General features: G+C 40.0%; 1 protein-coding gene and 1 long non-coding RNA gene across 2 annotated transcripts in view; one reads left to right on the top strand and one right to left on the bottom strand.

The window, feature by feature from the left end:
- Positions 1 to 17,191, top strand: part of LOC146674668 (basement membrane-specific heparan sulfate proteoglycan core protein-like) — a 75,764-nt gene that overhangs the window by 39,909 nt on the left and 18,664 nt on the right. The window lies entirely within an intron of this gene.
- On the bottom strand, positions 5,483 to 7,023 carry LOC146674670 (uncharacterized). The gene is made up of 3 exons (XR_014909553.1): positions 6,932 to 7,023; positions 6,014 to 6,083; positions 5,483 to 5,863 (listed from the first exon to the last, which is right to left on the bottom strand). It is a non-coding gene; the product is annotated as an uncharacterized LOC146674670 (long non-coding RNA).

Raw genomic sequence — 17,191 nt, 5'->3', positions numbered from 1 at the left:
ACTTTTTTTTTTTTCACTGTAACACCCACCTCAACGCCGTTTTTAGGATATTCTTGGTGATCCCACCTTTTTCATATTTATGCTTTTGGCACTGAGGGTATCTAATACGCATGTTGTCACTGTGTTTGTACTACCAGCTGTGAGGGCTCTGCTTTTGCTTTGAGCAGTCTGTTTTTATTTTGTCTCGTGAGTGTGTGTGTTTTTCAAACGAGATCCTCGTCAGTTTGATTTTGTTACCACAAACTTTGTGTGAAGTTCACAACAGAGGTAAAGAGATTTAAACACCCCAGTTTAAGGAGGCAGGCAGGGGTTGGACCAGCTGCACAGGGCTGGTGAAGCAGAGAGTGTCGGGGGGAGATGTGCAACAGAAGCAGAGGGAACATTTTACAAGATGATAAATGGCAGATTTAGATGATTAAGGATTTGTTGACAAGATTAAAAGACACGTCCGTCAGAGTTCAACAACATTACAGTTTGATTAAATAAAAAAGTTTTTAGACTACACAAGGTTCATTTTCTCCTCTGATAGTAATCATATTAAACATGTCAAGAAAGAAAGAGTATAAAGAAAAATAGTAAATGTGTGTCTAATTAAACTCTTCCTGTGAGCCTTACATCATCCTTTAATATGTTTGGTGTTACAAACTTGAAGAAGCACGGAAAAGATCATCAGACATTAATCTAATCAGTTTTCAGCCTTCATTCATATTGAAAAGTTGAAATCTTCCCTGCTAGACCCAAGTGCAGCGTTTAACACCGTCGGCCAGAACATTTTATTACAGCTATTATTAAATGGAGAGTCCTCTTCACACACTGAGGTTAATTATGAAGCTCCACAGGCTTCTGTGCAAAGACCAGTTCTGTTTACATTATACGTGCTTTAGAAGACATAGCATAGCATACATTTTCACTGCTATGCATAAGATACCCGCTTTTATTGGTTAAACTGCCGGGATGTCTTAGACACATAATGAGCTTTAATTTTCTGCTTCTAAGTTCAGATACAACTGAGGTTATTGTAACGGGGCGTAAAAAATCTTAGAAACACTGTGGCTAACAAGATCCTTACTCTGGATGGCATCGCCTTGAGCCGCCTGTTGTAGTGATTTGGCACATTATAAGTAAAATTGAAACATACAATCCCATAGCACAACATCAACATTTATTTATATACAAAAATAAAAATGCTTTTTCAGAAAAGAATTGTAACTTCACAATTCATCACCGATTATGTGGGTACATTTTTTTTTTTTTAAATGCACTATATGTAGAATACATTGTTTGGTAAAATGCTGGTTACACGTTCTAAGAATGAAAAAATCAGTCTTTCAGAGAAAAAATTAGCAGCCTCCTTTGTAAAACTCTGCGACCAACCGTAGCTGTCTGATTTTCACCATGTCCAACCCTACCAGATTGTGGTATGCCTCGGCTATGGCGTCAAAGACTTTCCTTTCCGATTTCAGTTCGCGCAAGAGAGTTTCCGCCACCATGCAGACTTTGACGTCGTCCATTTTGATGTGGCGAGCAATCAGCAGCCGTTGAATGGATGGAATGAAACGAGGGGTGAGGAGTCTTTTTCTGATGCTGTAATAATTTTCAGCGTAAAAGTCATCCTCCAACACTCGCAAACACTCATGCTGTTTCTGGAGGGGTTGATCGGCCATACAATCGTTGCATGTGTCAGTGAGGTACTTGTTGATTACGAGGTTGACAAGATGATACACCGCGGTTTTCACGGTATCGATGAACAAAGAAGATGCCCAACCGTCAAGCTCGTCCTCTTGCTGCTGCTTTTCCAAGGGGCGATAGTAACCGGACGTGTCAGGTAATATTGTGCCCTCGTCCGCAGAACTTTCCTCCTCCTCCGCAGGGTGGCGCAGGGCTGTAGAGGCCATACTTCTCTCTGTTTTTGAGCTAAAAAAAAAAGGTTTGAAGGAATGAGACGGCGGTCTTCTTTTTAAATAACAGAAGAGGGCGTGGTCTGGAAGTGGGTTGATCTTAAAGGGTGCGGGTAGGTGTGGCAGCTATTTTCAAAAACCGTAGAGTCGGCCACTGCGTCTCTAGCAGCTGTAACTTTGGAAAAGAACGGTAATTCCCATCTGTTGGGCTTGAAATTCTCCATGAAAATGGCATCTTCCAGCCCTTCTGCTCAATCAACCATCAGAGTGACAGAACTTGGTACATATTTGGTACTTGGTACCAGGGATACTGAGCAATCTTTAGTCTCTGAAGATCCAGCCACGAACCCTACATTTGAAGATTGGAGTGAAGTGTCAGAGTGGAGCACACCCCCCTCACCACCACAGCTGTGGACGATGGACATTGACAACGAGGAAGATTTTTTGTATTTCGGCGACTCTCCCGACATTGATGAGGTAGACTGGACATGGCCACCCTTCCAAGGCCCTGAGAGATTACCGGAACAGCTATGGGATAATGATGAGGACTTACCCTATGTACCCACATAATCGGTGATGAATTGTGAAGTTACAATTCTTTTCTGAAAAAGCATTTTTATTTTTGTATATAAATAAATGTTGATGTTGTGCTATGGGATTGTATGTTTCAATTTTACTTATAATGTGCCAAATCACTACAACAGGCGGCTCAAGGCGATGCCATCCAGAGTAAGGATCTTGTTAGCCACAGTGTTTCTAAGATTTTTTACGCCCCGTTACAATAACCTCAGTTGTATCTGAACTTAGAAGCAGAAAATTAAAGCTCATTATGTGTCTAAGACATCCCGGCAGTTTAACCAATAAAAGCGGGTATCTTATGCATAGCAGTGAAAATGTATGCTATGCTATGTCTTCTAAAGCACGTATAATGTAAACAGAACTGGTCTTTGCACAGAAGCCTGTGGAGCTTCATAATTAACCTCAGTGTGTGAAGAGGACTCTCCATTTAATAATAGCTGTAATAAAATGTTCTGGCCGACGGTGTTAAACGCTGCACTTGGGTCTAGCAGGGAAGATTTCAACTTTTCAATATGAATGAAGGCTGAAAACTGATTAGATTAATGTCTGATGATCTTTTCCGTGCTTCTTCAAGTTTGTAACACCAAACATATTAAAGGATGATGTAAGGCTCACAGGAAGAGTTTAATTAGACACACATTTACTATTTTTCTTTATACTCTTTCTTTCTTGACATGTTTAATATGATTACTATCAGAGGAGAAAATGAACCTTGTGTAGTCTAAAAACTTTTTTATTTAATCAAACTGTAATGTTGTTGAACTCTGACGGACGTGTCTTTTAATCTTGTCAACAAATCCTTAATCATCTAAATCTGCCATTTATCATCTTGTAAAATGTTCCCTCTGCTTCTGTTGCACATCTCCCCCCGACACTCTCTGCTTCACCAGCCCTGTGCAGCTGGTCCAACCCCTGCCTGCCTCCTTAAACTGGGGTGTTTAAATCTCTTTACCTCTGTTGTGAACTTCACACAAAGTTTGTGGTAACAAAATCAAACTGACGAGGATCTCGTTTGAAAAACACACACACTCACGAGACAAAATAAAAACAGACTGCTCAAAGCAAAAGCAGAGCCCTCACAGCTGGTAGTACAAACACAGTGACAACATGCGTATTAGATACCCTCAGTGCCAAAAGCATAAATATGAAAAAGGTGGGATCACCAAGAATATCCTAAAAACGGCGTTGAGGTGGGTGTTACAGTGAAAAAAAAAAAAGTAGCCAAATTTTCATCGGAAAATGTTGAATTTTAGTAAAAAACAATGCTCTGTAGTTTGATACTGTCGTTACAGACAAAGCAGATGTTTAAAGCCTTTGGACGCACATTTGAAACGCACTCATTCTCCTTATCAGCTGGAAACATTAAAGCCGTAAAATGACTTTTTCAAACGGATAAAAACTATTGAACAGCAGCAATGTTGAGCCTGTTCCAAAATTTGAATGTACATGTGTTGAAGGTGCGGGTCTTGTTGAATTATTAAACATACTTTCTTTAATTTTTCGAGCCACAAAAACAACAACTTTTAATTTTCTTCTGCTTGAGTCTCGGCCTCGGGTAGCTCTACTTATCATTGCTCAATCAGTTGTCTGTTTGTGCTACTTTTTCAAGGAGCAGCGGATTATTGGTAAGGGTGACTTTATGTGTTTAGCTACTTAAGTGGAAGTACTGTGGATAGTTTTACCTTACATACATAGATCTACCAGTACAGCTTCTGAGGTAACTGTTTACAAAATGTTATAATCTATCCACAAGTTCTTTGCAATTTTACATTGATAAACATTATCCTTAACACATTTGACCCGCATAAAGTGCTATGGCCATCACACTGTCATTTAGAATTGTTTAAATAACTCGTGTCTTAAGTCCTTCCATCAAACAGAAAATAAAAAAATAAATAAAATAAAAAAAATAAAAAAGTCGCATGGATCACTTTATATTTCTAACATTTTGTGATATAAAGTCGTTCATAACAAACTGAAAGGCCGGGAGTTTAAAATGCAAACCGATGGAAGCAGCAGTAGAAGACTATAATGTCACAGAGCACACGGTGTCTATTATTGTGTAGACAATTATAAATAAGAGCTTAATAAAGATGCTTAATTTCTTAAGAAATAAACAGGTGGAGGGATCTTTATCAAAAGTGGATGTTGCATCTGTGGCTAAACCCCTGTACCCAAAAACTTTAAAAATCTACTGTGTGTGAGGCTGTGTAAGTAAAGCTTGCCCTTCACACCCGCGTGTAACAAACCATTTGTTGGGGGTTGTGGATTTGACACCTCAGCATTGTGAAAGTGGGGAAACATGTTTCTGGCTGTGCATAAGATTTCTGCTTACAACTTAGAATCTCAGTTCTAAATGAAATTCAGATGTTTTTTAAGTATGGCTAATGTATTAATTGACTTCTAAGGCACGCACACACACGCACACACACGCACACGAACAACAACACCAACACAGAGAAGAAGAAGAGGGGGTCGGCAGACTATGAATAAATCTACATACTCTGATATATGGTATGTGTTTTATAAAAACCTACTCTACACCAGCTGAGGAAGTAATTAAACACAATGTTTTGCCAAGTTTCCCCTCTGGGAAAAAGTCTGTCTTCATTTATTCAGTTATTGTACTAATGTATGCACATTTCTATGCTATTAAAGGTACTGAAAAGCTTTACTTACACAATACTTTGGGTACTGAGTTGACTTACAACAAAGATTATGCTGAAATGCTGAAAAAAAAAATATATATATATATATATATATATTATAAACTATATAAATAAAAAGTACTTTTAATAAATTAAATTATTTTTTCACATGAAAACAATATTTATATTAATAAATTCTCGTTTAACAGAAATCTCTGATAATGTTTGTGGTGTCAGCTTTTTCCTTTTCAAACTGTGCGAGAGAAGAAGTATCTCATGACATTCACGCCTAATGTGTTCAGCATATTCTGCACAGTCTGCATCGTCACTGGTACCTGTTTAAGGCTGACGGGGGGGTTGAACAGCAGGCTCTGGACACGGGCCCCAGTGGGGAACCTGAGCCCTGATGATGGGGAGGGTGAGTGCAAACACCAGAGCCAAAGGTAGCTTCATGGTAAAGATGTGGCTTTATTACCTAAAGAGAGTATGAAAGAAAAGCAGGTAAGGTAACACAAACCAAAAGAAACATGGCCAACGCAAACAAGATTACTGCTACATCAACTCAGGCAACATTTTTCTTGGCAGAAATAATCTAATATTAACTAATTTATAGTTTAATCCTTCGCATGTATCTCCACAGATTTCTCTTACCTCTGTGTTCCAGTGGTTCAGATATGTGCTCTGTCTTTAGAGATAGAGAGACAAGGCCGTGTGACCGATGGTGACATGGAACTGAATCTGAGCCCCAAAGAGAGAATAAGAGTTATGCTTTTGCACCATATTGTGTTTTCACCGTTCTTTCATAGCAAGAAGAATGATTTTCAGTCAAATGATCCCTACAATCAGTATATTTAATTTCAAAATCAGCCACCCTGGAAATCAACCTACCATCTGGATAATTGTCAGATACTTCTTCCACCACAGGTACTTTTGGATCTTAGGTCCACAGGAGGCAAGACTGTAATACAGGTACATCAGGACATGGATCATCGCATTCATATGTGCACCAAAGAATGCTGCAGTAGAAGAAACAATAAGTTTTTAATTTTGTTCTGCTTACTATAGTTAAAAAAAATCTTAAACTGAGTTGCTCTGAACTCCTGCTGTCTGTATCCAATAAAAAGACAATAGTTGAGGGGGTGGGAGATACAAACAAGTGTAGGTCCAGGGGCCCATGAATCCAGATTAAACTATCCAAGCTACATATGACGATACTATGCTTGTGGGTTTCAGTGAAATTTGTCATCTAGCTTCCTCATCAGTGTTCAGACTCAGTTTACTCTCAGTCACAATCATCTACTTGCAAATATACATATAGCTGCACCTGTGTTTACTAATTAGCAAGTGATAGCGTGTTATCATGCTAAATACATACTGTGAACATGATAAACATTGTACCCAATAGTAAACTTCAGCGATTAAATGCTATTACTCTCAACATGTTGCCTTGTTGGCATTAGCACTTAGCTCAAAGTGCTCCTCTGCCTGTGGTATACCTTTACAGAGTTGCTAGCATGGCTGTTAATATGCAGATGCATATTATAAAAAAAAAAAATAATAATAAGCTCAACAAACAACAATAATGAATACATTAACCAGTAGTGAATAAAAGGTTTATAGACAAGTAGCTCCACATGTTTGGTTTAGCTTCCTGAAGCATCCACCAAGGCATTTGTGTCTCTTCCCAGCCCTCACCCAGTATAAACCACAAAACTACAGAGCCGGTGAAGGCTTTATCAACAGCAATGCTGATAAATTCATATATATATCATATAGCTGATGTCTGCTGTGTTGTAAGCTACTCACACTGTCCTCCTGCCACCCACTTGATGCCAATCCACCAGAGCGTGAACATGGAGCAATGATGGTAGACGTGCAGGAAGGTGACCTGGTTAAATTTTTTCCTCAGGATGAAAAATACAGTGTCCAGATACTCAATGCTTTTGGAGATGAAATACCTCCACAGAGCTCCTGCCACCTGACTCCCGCAGAAATAAAGAAGGGGAAGAAAAAGACTGTTAACATATGAACATATATGATCAAGAGCTACATGTGTGTGAACTCTGATTTTGGAAATCCTAACCTCGACCCGAGACTGACTCACTTGTGGTTTCTGTTTCAAACTACGTCATAGAGCAACAGGAAGGAAGGTGAAACTGAACACCATTCAACTCCGGCTTGTACTTTTTTCTGATAACAGGCCCGTGCTCTAAATGTATGGATGCCTCTCATGTTTCTAAAAGCTCTCTGAGTGACGTGTCCCTGGCAGGCTGACTGTAATTTTCTGAACCATGGGTACAGTGGAGAATTATTAACAGGTAGGGATCTGGTTCCAAGGAAACTAATTATTGTAGACACAAAAGTCTTAAGATAGTAAGTTACATAAACAGCTGAAGTCCCACTACTATATTCAGAGTTTATCTATGCAAGCGTGTGTGTGTGTGTGTGTGTGTGTGTGTGTGTGTGTGTGTGTGTGTGTGTGTGTGTGTGTGTGTGTGTGTGTGTGCAGTCGGGAGAGTTGGGGTATCCAATTTCCTTTTTTTTGAATGCCTTCTTGTGAACGCTGTCTGTTTTCCACATTCTGCAACGGTAAAATACGACTTAGAGGCGGATATTTGTTTTACCTTATGGGCAACAGTTGTCTGGCTTTGTTCTTGCTGTTGACAAAACTCGCCTCATGGTTGACTCTGAGAAAAAAACTCTTTCCCACAGAGGGGAATAAACTTATTCGAATATGAGCTTTTTTCCACTAAGACTTGTTTTATGGGGAGATGTACGAAATTATTTACCGGGTTACAAGCAATGATAATATCGGATGTTGACTCCTCAGCGTCATCATTTTCTATCTATTGAGAAATCCCATTGTAAAAGTAATGAAGAAAAAAACTATTCTGCCGTCTCACTCCTCCTTGACCCGCGGTGTGTGTGTGTGTGTGTGTGTGTGTGTGTGTGTGTGTGTGTGTGTGTGTGTGTGTGTGTGTGTGTGTGTGTGTGTGTGTGTGTGCCTTCTGTTTTCCGCATTCTGCAACGGTAAAATATGACTTTGAGACGGATATTTGTTTTACCAAATGGACAATTGCTGTTGACAAAACTCGCCTCATGGTTGACTCTTTCCCACAGAGGGGGGTGCTTTAATAAACTTATTCGAATATGAGCTTTTTTCCACTAAGACTTGTTTTATGGGGAGATGTACGAAATTATTTACCGGGTTACAAGCAATGATAATATCGGATGTTGACTCCTCAGCGTCATCATTTTCTATCTATTGAGAAAACTTATTGTTAAAGTATTGAAGAAAAAAACTCCTCCTTGGCCCGCGGGGTGTGTGTGTGTGTGTGTGTGTGTGTGTGTGTGTGTGTGTGTGTGTGTGTGTGTGTGTGTGTGTGTGTGTGAAACAAGATCGCCTGTCGCTGCAATTATGGTTTGTTTTTCAGTCTCTCAAAAGGAAAAGTAGTATTCACTAAGGGATATTTATTCGTTTTTTACACATAGGCAGCCTGTAGGTTACAAGCGGATAGAAAGTTCTTCTTTTCATCACAAGCTATGGTGTATCTTAAAGGTTTTTTGCAGCGTCTGTATTATAGGAAAATAAAATACTATTGAAATCTCTACAGGAAGTCACTCTTTATTTCCATTACAAACGCCGGTGCAGCTTAAGAAAGTAAAATTACACCCGCTCTGTCTCTCTATACATCACAGAATCAGCTGCTGCATCACCGCTGTGCTTAGGGAACATGACGCAACAGGTCTGAAAATGACTAGACACTTCTGGAGTATTTCCGGTAGGGTCATAAGGTCCGGATCGAGATTGAATATGTCATATTCAAAGCCTTCTTCTTTGGGAGAGCAGATCTCATCGGACACAGGAACGCTGCTGGGCTGCAGAAGGAAATCCATCTTGTGTCTGTGCCTTAGAAATTGTGACGGACTCCACCTCTCTGCTTTTTTATTCTCCTCCAACAGATGGCGCGCTTCCGGAGGTTTCCCCCTCCCCTCTAAAAACTTTTTTTTCCCAACAACAGATGACGCGCTTCCGGAGGTTTCCCCCCTCCCTCTAAAAACTTTTTTTTCCCAACAACAGATGACGCGCTTCCGGAGGTTCCCCCCCCTCCCTTCTCAGGATGCAATTCGACACGCTTAGCAACAGATGGCGCGCTTCCGGGGTTCACCCCCCCTTCTCAGGATGCGATTCGTCACGCGGGGGGGTTTCCCACCCCCCTTCTCCGGATGCGATTCGTCACGCTCATTACACGCTTCCGGGGGGGAGGGGCGGGAGGTCAAAAGGTCGTGATTAGGGCCATCAATCACTTCGGATCAAATTTTGTCATAAGCTGTAGGGTATTAACTCTCTTACATTGTTGGTCAGACAAAGAGCTGCAGCTGATAGTAGCCTCATTGTAGACAGTTTGTCACCACTTTGTGTCATGAACTTTCAGCTGGTATAGAGACACCAATGCTGACCTGCTGCTCCATCACCTGAGGACAATAATGATATAAACAGGATAAATAAATAATATATTCAAACAAATAACAATTGATCTACAATTTCTATAAAAAGAATAAAAGTAATTCTGAACTATCATCTGATCAAATAAATAAACACACACAGACATACCACCAAAAATAGTGGTACTGTTTCTATGATTAACAGTCTCATAACTCTGAGTCACTGCCACTCCCCTTTAGCAGGAGGCTGATTGAGATTGATCCCTTTAAACTCCCAGGTCCTAAAGACGGACCAGCTTATTAATCAATCTTCAAGTACTTTTTAAATACAGCAAAGAAAATATAAAACTTTCACAGCTTTGATCAAAACGATTGTACAATTTGTATCTCTTCAAGATCACCAAGATTTGTTGATGTTCACCATTTACATCTAGTTATTTAAACGGTTTTGATTCAGTCACATGCAGCACACAGGACTGACAGCGCACAATCTGCTTTGAGGTAGCAGCCAAGAAAGATGCAGTTTGTGTCTATGAACAGTGAACATCCGTATGTACACGATTCAGTCATTGACTTTTGTTCTTTTTCTAAACTGAACTGCAGATAAACCAAAGGCCAAACTGAGAGTTGATAACACAGCTGTTCCAGTAGGGGGCAGTGTGACCCTGACCTGCTCTGTGAACCCATCATCATCATCTGGATGGAAATACTACTGGTACAGAGATAATACCACAGTGGATGTTGTCCCCACATCAAATGGACAAATCAGTGTCTCACAGGAAGGACTCTACAGGTGCAGAGGAGGAAGAGGAAACCCAGTTTACTACACAGAGGACAGCCAAGAAATTCAGATTAACACAACTGGTGAGTTTGGATTCAGCAACAATATTGAATAGATTGATGATTGAGGATTACTATGAAGGTCAAACAGCATTATATCTCATGGTAACCTCTTTGGCATTGTAATAATGTTCTTATTGGAAATGGTTGAATATGAATAGTCATGTAAAATGTGGAGTCTAGAGAATCAGTGTCAGGAATGTGATCCAAGGAGGGGAGACTAGGTGGGATTGTGAATGTGAAACAATCATTTTCAGCAAATCTCCAAATCAACATAAATTCACAATTAGTTCTGTAACAATTCTACAAGTAAGACTGCAAGTAGTGTAGAACAGGAGTCACAACATGAAACCACAGAGCAGAGTCATGCTGACAGTTTCTGACAGGAAACAGAAAATCTCAATGTAAACATCAGTTTTTGTTTCTTTATATTAAGATTTCAGATCCAAAATCTGACATTTTCTAGTTTCAGGTTTTGGATGTGAAAGAAGTTCATTTATCGTTCCGTTCATCATCGGACTTGTTAGTGGAATTATTGTCGTGCTGCTGCTGATGTGTTGCTATAAACAGATAAAGGGTGAGAGACTTTCTGTTTGAAAATTTACAAGAAAAATATTTTTTTTAATGCTGTGACACTTTTAAACAAACTGATGTAATAATCTTTGTGCTTTTTACAGAACCCTGTTGTAACAGGTTGGTGCAGCAGTTTAGTTTCATTTATATAACTTTAAATGAAGCTAACTTTGAATTATTCCTCATTAAACTTACATTTTTTTGTTTCAGTCGCACTCAGTCTCAGAGCACCAATCAAAGCTCTGCTTCACAACAAACATCCAACCAGAATGAAACTCAGGTTTACTCCTCTCTTCTTCATGGTGAGACCAGAAATTATTACTTTTCTCTTTAATACAGTTTTCAACACTCAGTTTTCCAGCAAACAGTGACAAAAACAAAAAGAAATAATATTTTTCTTCCTTCTTTCTTATTTTCAATGACTTGTAGGTGATCTTTCAGTCTATGAATCAATCAGAGGCTCTGGAAACACTGGAAGTGGTACAAACAGTATAAACTTTGATAATAGCAGAGCTGTAAGAAATGTAAATATTTATTCTGACTGATCAAACTTCATTATTTCAGCAGATGAATACAACAACGTCACATCTGGATTTCAGCTTGAAGGTCTTGATAAAAGGAGTGAGTACAAGAAACATGAAATGTAATAATTGGTCGAATGTTTTTGTAACTTGTGTAATTTTAGAGGAAGACAGTCTCCATGTTATTAAACACAATAATCCATCATCACAACAGGCAGACATGATGGCACAGAGGAGAGCTCTGACTACAATAATGTGAATCCTGAATCAGCCTCAGGTACAAATGTGAACTCTACACACACTGAATCATTAGTAATCAGATTACATGTGCAGTTAAATGTGTGACATCATTGCTAAAGTTTGTGGAGCTGATGAGCTGAATCACTTTTTATACGATTGGCTTTAGTTGTGTTCTGCTGCTGTTGTGATGTCTGAATAAAATAGATGAGATCAGTTCTGTGTGATTAAAGCATGAACGTGTCAGAAAGCATCATCACATCTTTGGCAACATTATTTCTTTGTTTTTCACTTTCAAACTCGTATTTGTTCTGATTTTGTTTCAGGTCCATAAAAAGATTATTTCAACAAAACTCAAGACTCACGAACAACGTCAACAACGTCAGTGTAAGCAATGACATGCTCTTGGTTTAATATCAACACTGGAAGACTGATTATAAGGTTCATCTTTGTATTAAAATCCTATTGTGTTTATTTCTGTTGTAATAAGTGGAGGGTGGATGGTGTGGGACATTGTTTCCGTCAAGATACAATTTCATGATTTGGTTCTGTGAGTTTGTTTCAGTCTCTTTGTTTTATTTCTATAAGATGTTCACTCACTTCCTGCTGAATTTTACATGTTATCTTTAAAGTGTAAGAAAAGATTATTTTAGTATTAGGGATTTAGTTGTATTAACGATAGTAAAGCATTATATTCGTTATTCATTTAAGTAGGCCATAGGTCAAGCTGCTAAACACTCACACATAGAGCAGACACACAGAATTGGGAGAATAAGTCAGAGGTGTATGTGAGAAGCAGAGGCGACAGAAAGGAGAACACAGTGTGCGAAGAAATGGGCAGCAAGGACACGAGAAAGGGAGACAGCAGATAGAGAGACATTAGCAGGCGCCTAGTTTTGAGAAGACAAAGGTTGTTGACCTCTGTGTGCTGTTGGGACTGCCCCAGCAGATTTTGATGATTGATGCTGAACTGTGAAAATCCCCATGTACATGTAATAAAATTAGTTGATTATTTGTTCTGAGAAAAAACAGGAATGAAATATTACACTGTCTTATGATGCATTATAGTGCTGATTTATAAGAAATGCTGTTTGCAGAGAATCATAGCCTTATTTGTCTGATTAGAAAGAACAAAACATACTGCACAGGAAGCCAAGGTCATAACTTACACTTACTGAGAGAGAGAAAAAATGTAAATGCTTAGTTTAGAGGGAGGCTGAAGCTACAAGAGTGTGAGAAACGGTCAGACACTTCGAGATTTTGCCAGACACCCTCCTGTCCACATCTCCGTCTGGCCGTTTGTAATGCTCAAAGTGTTGTATGGAATAAAGAGAATTGTATCGATTAAAGAGATTGTTGATTGAGCATTTATACACCGAGTGTTGTTCTTCCTTCAGCGCAAAGATCAAAGAATTGGGGAATTTAACAAAAGCTTGCTGTATGGAGATGTTTATTGCATATTTTTCATATAAGTAACAATAAATAATAAGAATTATGTTAATATACATGTTTCCAAATTGTGATGCACAAAAACTTATTGTCAATGTTCAGATTTTACAATGTTATTCATGTCATCACTGAGGCCATGACAGAGAACATTTTGTGTGTGATCAAATTGTTTTCTGTAGGTGATGTTTGTGTCTTTTATGCTGTTTACAGTTTGATGTGTGTAAAATAATTGTGGTGCTTTTAAAAATAATCAAATAATATCACGACAAAACGTTTTTGTTCTTCTGAGTGACCCGTGATGCTTATATGTGGATAAAAATGTCTTTTCTAACTGTCTGTTATATCCTATTTATTTATCTGCTGAAAATGACTCATGATTTCCGCCTGAGCCCCCAGAAAATAAGAAAAGCAGCCTGTGGTTGAAGAGAAAAAGTAAATGACTTGTTTTAGCAAACAGGCAACAAGAAATGCAGACAATAACAGCACAGTGTTGTTCTCTTGACAGCTACATGCTGATATTGTCAGATATAAATATAAAGTATAGTTGAAGGGATACAAAAGTGTCAGGTGTGCCCCTGTAGCACTGCACTTGTTCTCTGTGTGGACTGCACATTTTATATGATCTACCTGTACTAGGAAAAATACCACACTGTGAGAACTGATGAAAACTCTCCTTTAGAAAAATATCAGACAAAAATACAGTGCCGAATGGTACAGACAGAAAACAGCAGATATCATTGTTCAAAGGTCCTTTAAAAGACCCTTTACCAGGTGTCATAATCTTGGCTGTAAAAGTGTCAGAAATCATACTGTAAGTGACAGCTTTTGCCCTTTTTTCCCCCAGAAAATCCTCAGCTTTCAATACCTGGCAGTCGTTATACTTTATTGTATTCGTATGACAGTGGAACAACAGTGGGGAAAAAACAGACTCTGTTTTTTCAGATTTATAGTGAAGTGGAAACAGATTTAACATAAATGAAATGTAATACAACATCAACTTTAAATATGAACTATACTAGTACAAAAAAGTATTTGAGCCTAGCCCACTCAATTTTTTGTATATCCTTCTTTTTATATTGCAAATCTCTCTCTATTGTGGAGAGCCAAGTGCTCCACGTGTCATCATTACTTACCTGTGATTGGACCGTGCATTCTAATGATGCACCGTAAAGTTTCGTAATGTTTTTCTTCTCATCTTTCAGTAACCGTTTCTCTCGAGCCCAACTGGTCGAGAGATACAGTAGTGCGAGTCACCCTGGTAAAACCAGCCGGAGTTGACTTTTCTGTGTTAAGACAGCGATAGCGTGTGATCTAGGGTAACCAACCGTCCTCTTTTCCCCGGACATGTCCTCTTTTCACGTTCTGTCCGAGGGGATTTTCGAGACTGATGAAAATGTCCGGGTTTTTCTATAGGCCTACAGGTGTGACATCACAAATATGGGTCATATGTGTGATGTCACATGCCGAGCTGCTGCTTTGTGAGTGGTTGTTCTGCCTCACAGTTGAAACAGATGATCTTTAAAAGATGCCAAAGCGCAAGTGCAGCTTTTCAGACGAACTGCAAAAGAAATTTCCCTCGTACCATCGCGGTACAGGTAATTTTTCTTATACAGATAAGGCCTTCTTTCTGTACCATTTTTTAATTCCAGAGGTTTTTAAGTTATTTTTTGTTTTGCACTTCTTGCCTAAAAGCCTATATCACATTTTTTATTTCACCATTCATTAATCGCACAGAGAAGGCATCGTTTAAATATGTTAAATTTTTCTTTAAACAAACAGTATTAAGAAAATTCTTAATGACTGGGCGAAGTGTTATCATTTTTGGAAATCAAACTATGCTTACACTATTGTGATTGTACCGTAATACACCAAATATCCCTGTAAATCTCAGCTTCTCTTCTTTTCTAAAGCGCATTCTCCGCTGGTGGGCCCATGGTAAATAAGAGTAAGTGTCAGTGTGGACATACAGATATAGTTCCTCTCCCATATTTCTCATGTCAGACTCTGAACACAGCTTCCAAGTACAATCACTTGACTGTGTTTACAGCTGGTGGCCAATAGAGGGAGACATAATCCATTTATAATTTATTGTATCTGTCATAGTCTCCCAGTCCTCCTGGTCAACCAACACGTTCTTTTTCCTTACGAGTGTAATGAACTCGATACTTTACTTTCTGTTTCTTTCCTGTACGCACTGCTGCAGTTTCATCTAAGAAGCAACCTGGCTGTCTTAAAGGTCATGAAAATTCATTCAGAATTAGCAACACTGATGATGGTAATTATTAAAAAGTATTGGTACTGGTATCAGTATCAGCGATATAGGCCTGGTCTTTACTTGGTATTAGATTGATACCAAGTCTTGCAGTATTGCACACGACTAATAAGTAGTGATATTAAATTCATTAAACTGATATAATTTCAGCACCATGGACAGCACACAAGGATTTCACTGCATGAGCTGTGCTCTCTAACACGTGACTGTTTGTAGTGGTGGACAAATTTAGCTGCATGCACACATAGCTCTCTCTGTGATAGGTTAATAATTTTAATTAACAAATATATGTATATTGATTATTGGCTGAAAGTGATTAAAATTTTTAATATTGTGACACAGTGGGTCCGCACTCTGGAAGGGAGGGGAACATCCGAAGAGGCATACGCCTGCTGAATGGCCTCCACAACCCTGTGGGACAATCGAGACTTAGACAAGGGTCTGACCAGAATTCCATAGTGGAAGCTCACAAACGGCTGGTCTGACTTCCTGAACGGCAAGCAAGAAGTTCTGTGCCAAAGCTCAGAGATGGCACAGGGCAACCTGGCTCCCAGCTGCCTCCTTGTGCAGGTCCCCTGTGAGGAATATTCATAACTCAACTGACTTGGACAGGTGAAATTCAGATGGGGTCGTCAGCAGCAACCCAGAGTAAGGCCGGAGGATAACCCCTGTGTCACCTTCATCATTGCCTTTGGACCGACAGAGTGTGCAGCTCACAAAGAATCATGTTAACTGTGGTCTGGTGGGGGTCCAGCTGGTGGGCCGCACACCAGGAGGCAAACAGCCCCCGAAGGAAGCAGTAGGCAGTCCTGGTGGATGGCACACAAAACTCCTGCAGCATTCTCACTTTTAGATCAGGCCAGGCATGGAGCCTCTCCCTCTAAGGGTACAGGCTGTCACCCTGAGCCCTACTGGGAAAAGATGGAACAGTGACCCCCTCACCTGGGACAAGAGGTCCCTCAGAACAGGGAGCTCCGGGGGTGTCCTGGCCATGAGTGGCATGATAGCTGAAAACTAGCATGTGTGGCCAAAGAGGGGTCACCAGGATCAACTCCTCGGTCTGGACCTGGTGAAGTAATAACTGGAGGAGTGGTATGGAGGGAAGGCATAGAGAAGAGCCTGTGGTGAGGAGTGCACCAAGTTGTCTGCAGGTAGAAGAACAGATGGCAATGTGTCGATTCTCTGGGGGAAAAAAACTTCTGCCCCTCTGAAGCGACTCCAGATCTGGTGGACCACCTCTGGATGGAGTCTCCACTCCTCTTGGATCGGGCTCCCCCTCAACATATTGTAATGTCCACTGTCACGTTCTATGGTCCTGGCACATAAACTGCTTTCAGTGAGTAGAACAGGGTGAGCCCACTGCCACAGTCTGGTAGCTATCATGCAGAGGAGGGGAGACCCTCGGCCCCCTTACCTGTTGATGTAGGCTACTGTGACCGTGCTTTCTGTCTTGATGATAACATGGTACCCTAACAGTCACGACAGAAACTGCTTGAGTGCCAGGATGACAGCTTGCAGCTCCAGCATATTTATGTCAGAGACGCCCAATGACTGATATAACAGCTGTAGACTGTAGAGCCCTCAGCCTCAGGAGCTGACCCCACGAGTGAAGCCCAAATGGGTCTAGGCACACCCCGAAGGTCTGCTGTCAATTCAGGGTGAGGGACATGGAGGCTCTGTTGGACTCCACAGTCATGCCCAGAAATTATGTGATGTGGGAAGGCTGCA

The sequence above is a fragment of the Rhamphochromis longiceps genome, linkage group LG3, assembly GCF_057381845.1.
Source record: "Rhamphochromis longiceps isolate RC_006_pf linkage group LG3, R_longiceps_female_GT1.1, whole genome shotgun sequence".
NCBI lineage: Eukaryota > Metazoa > Chordata > Actinopteri > Cichliformes > Cichlidae > Rhamphochromis > Rhamphochromis longiceps.
The sequence above is the reverse complement of the archived record's forward strand: the minus strand, read 5'-3'. Positions and strand labels throughout refer to the sequence as shown.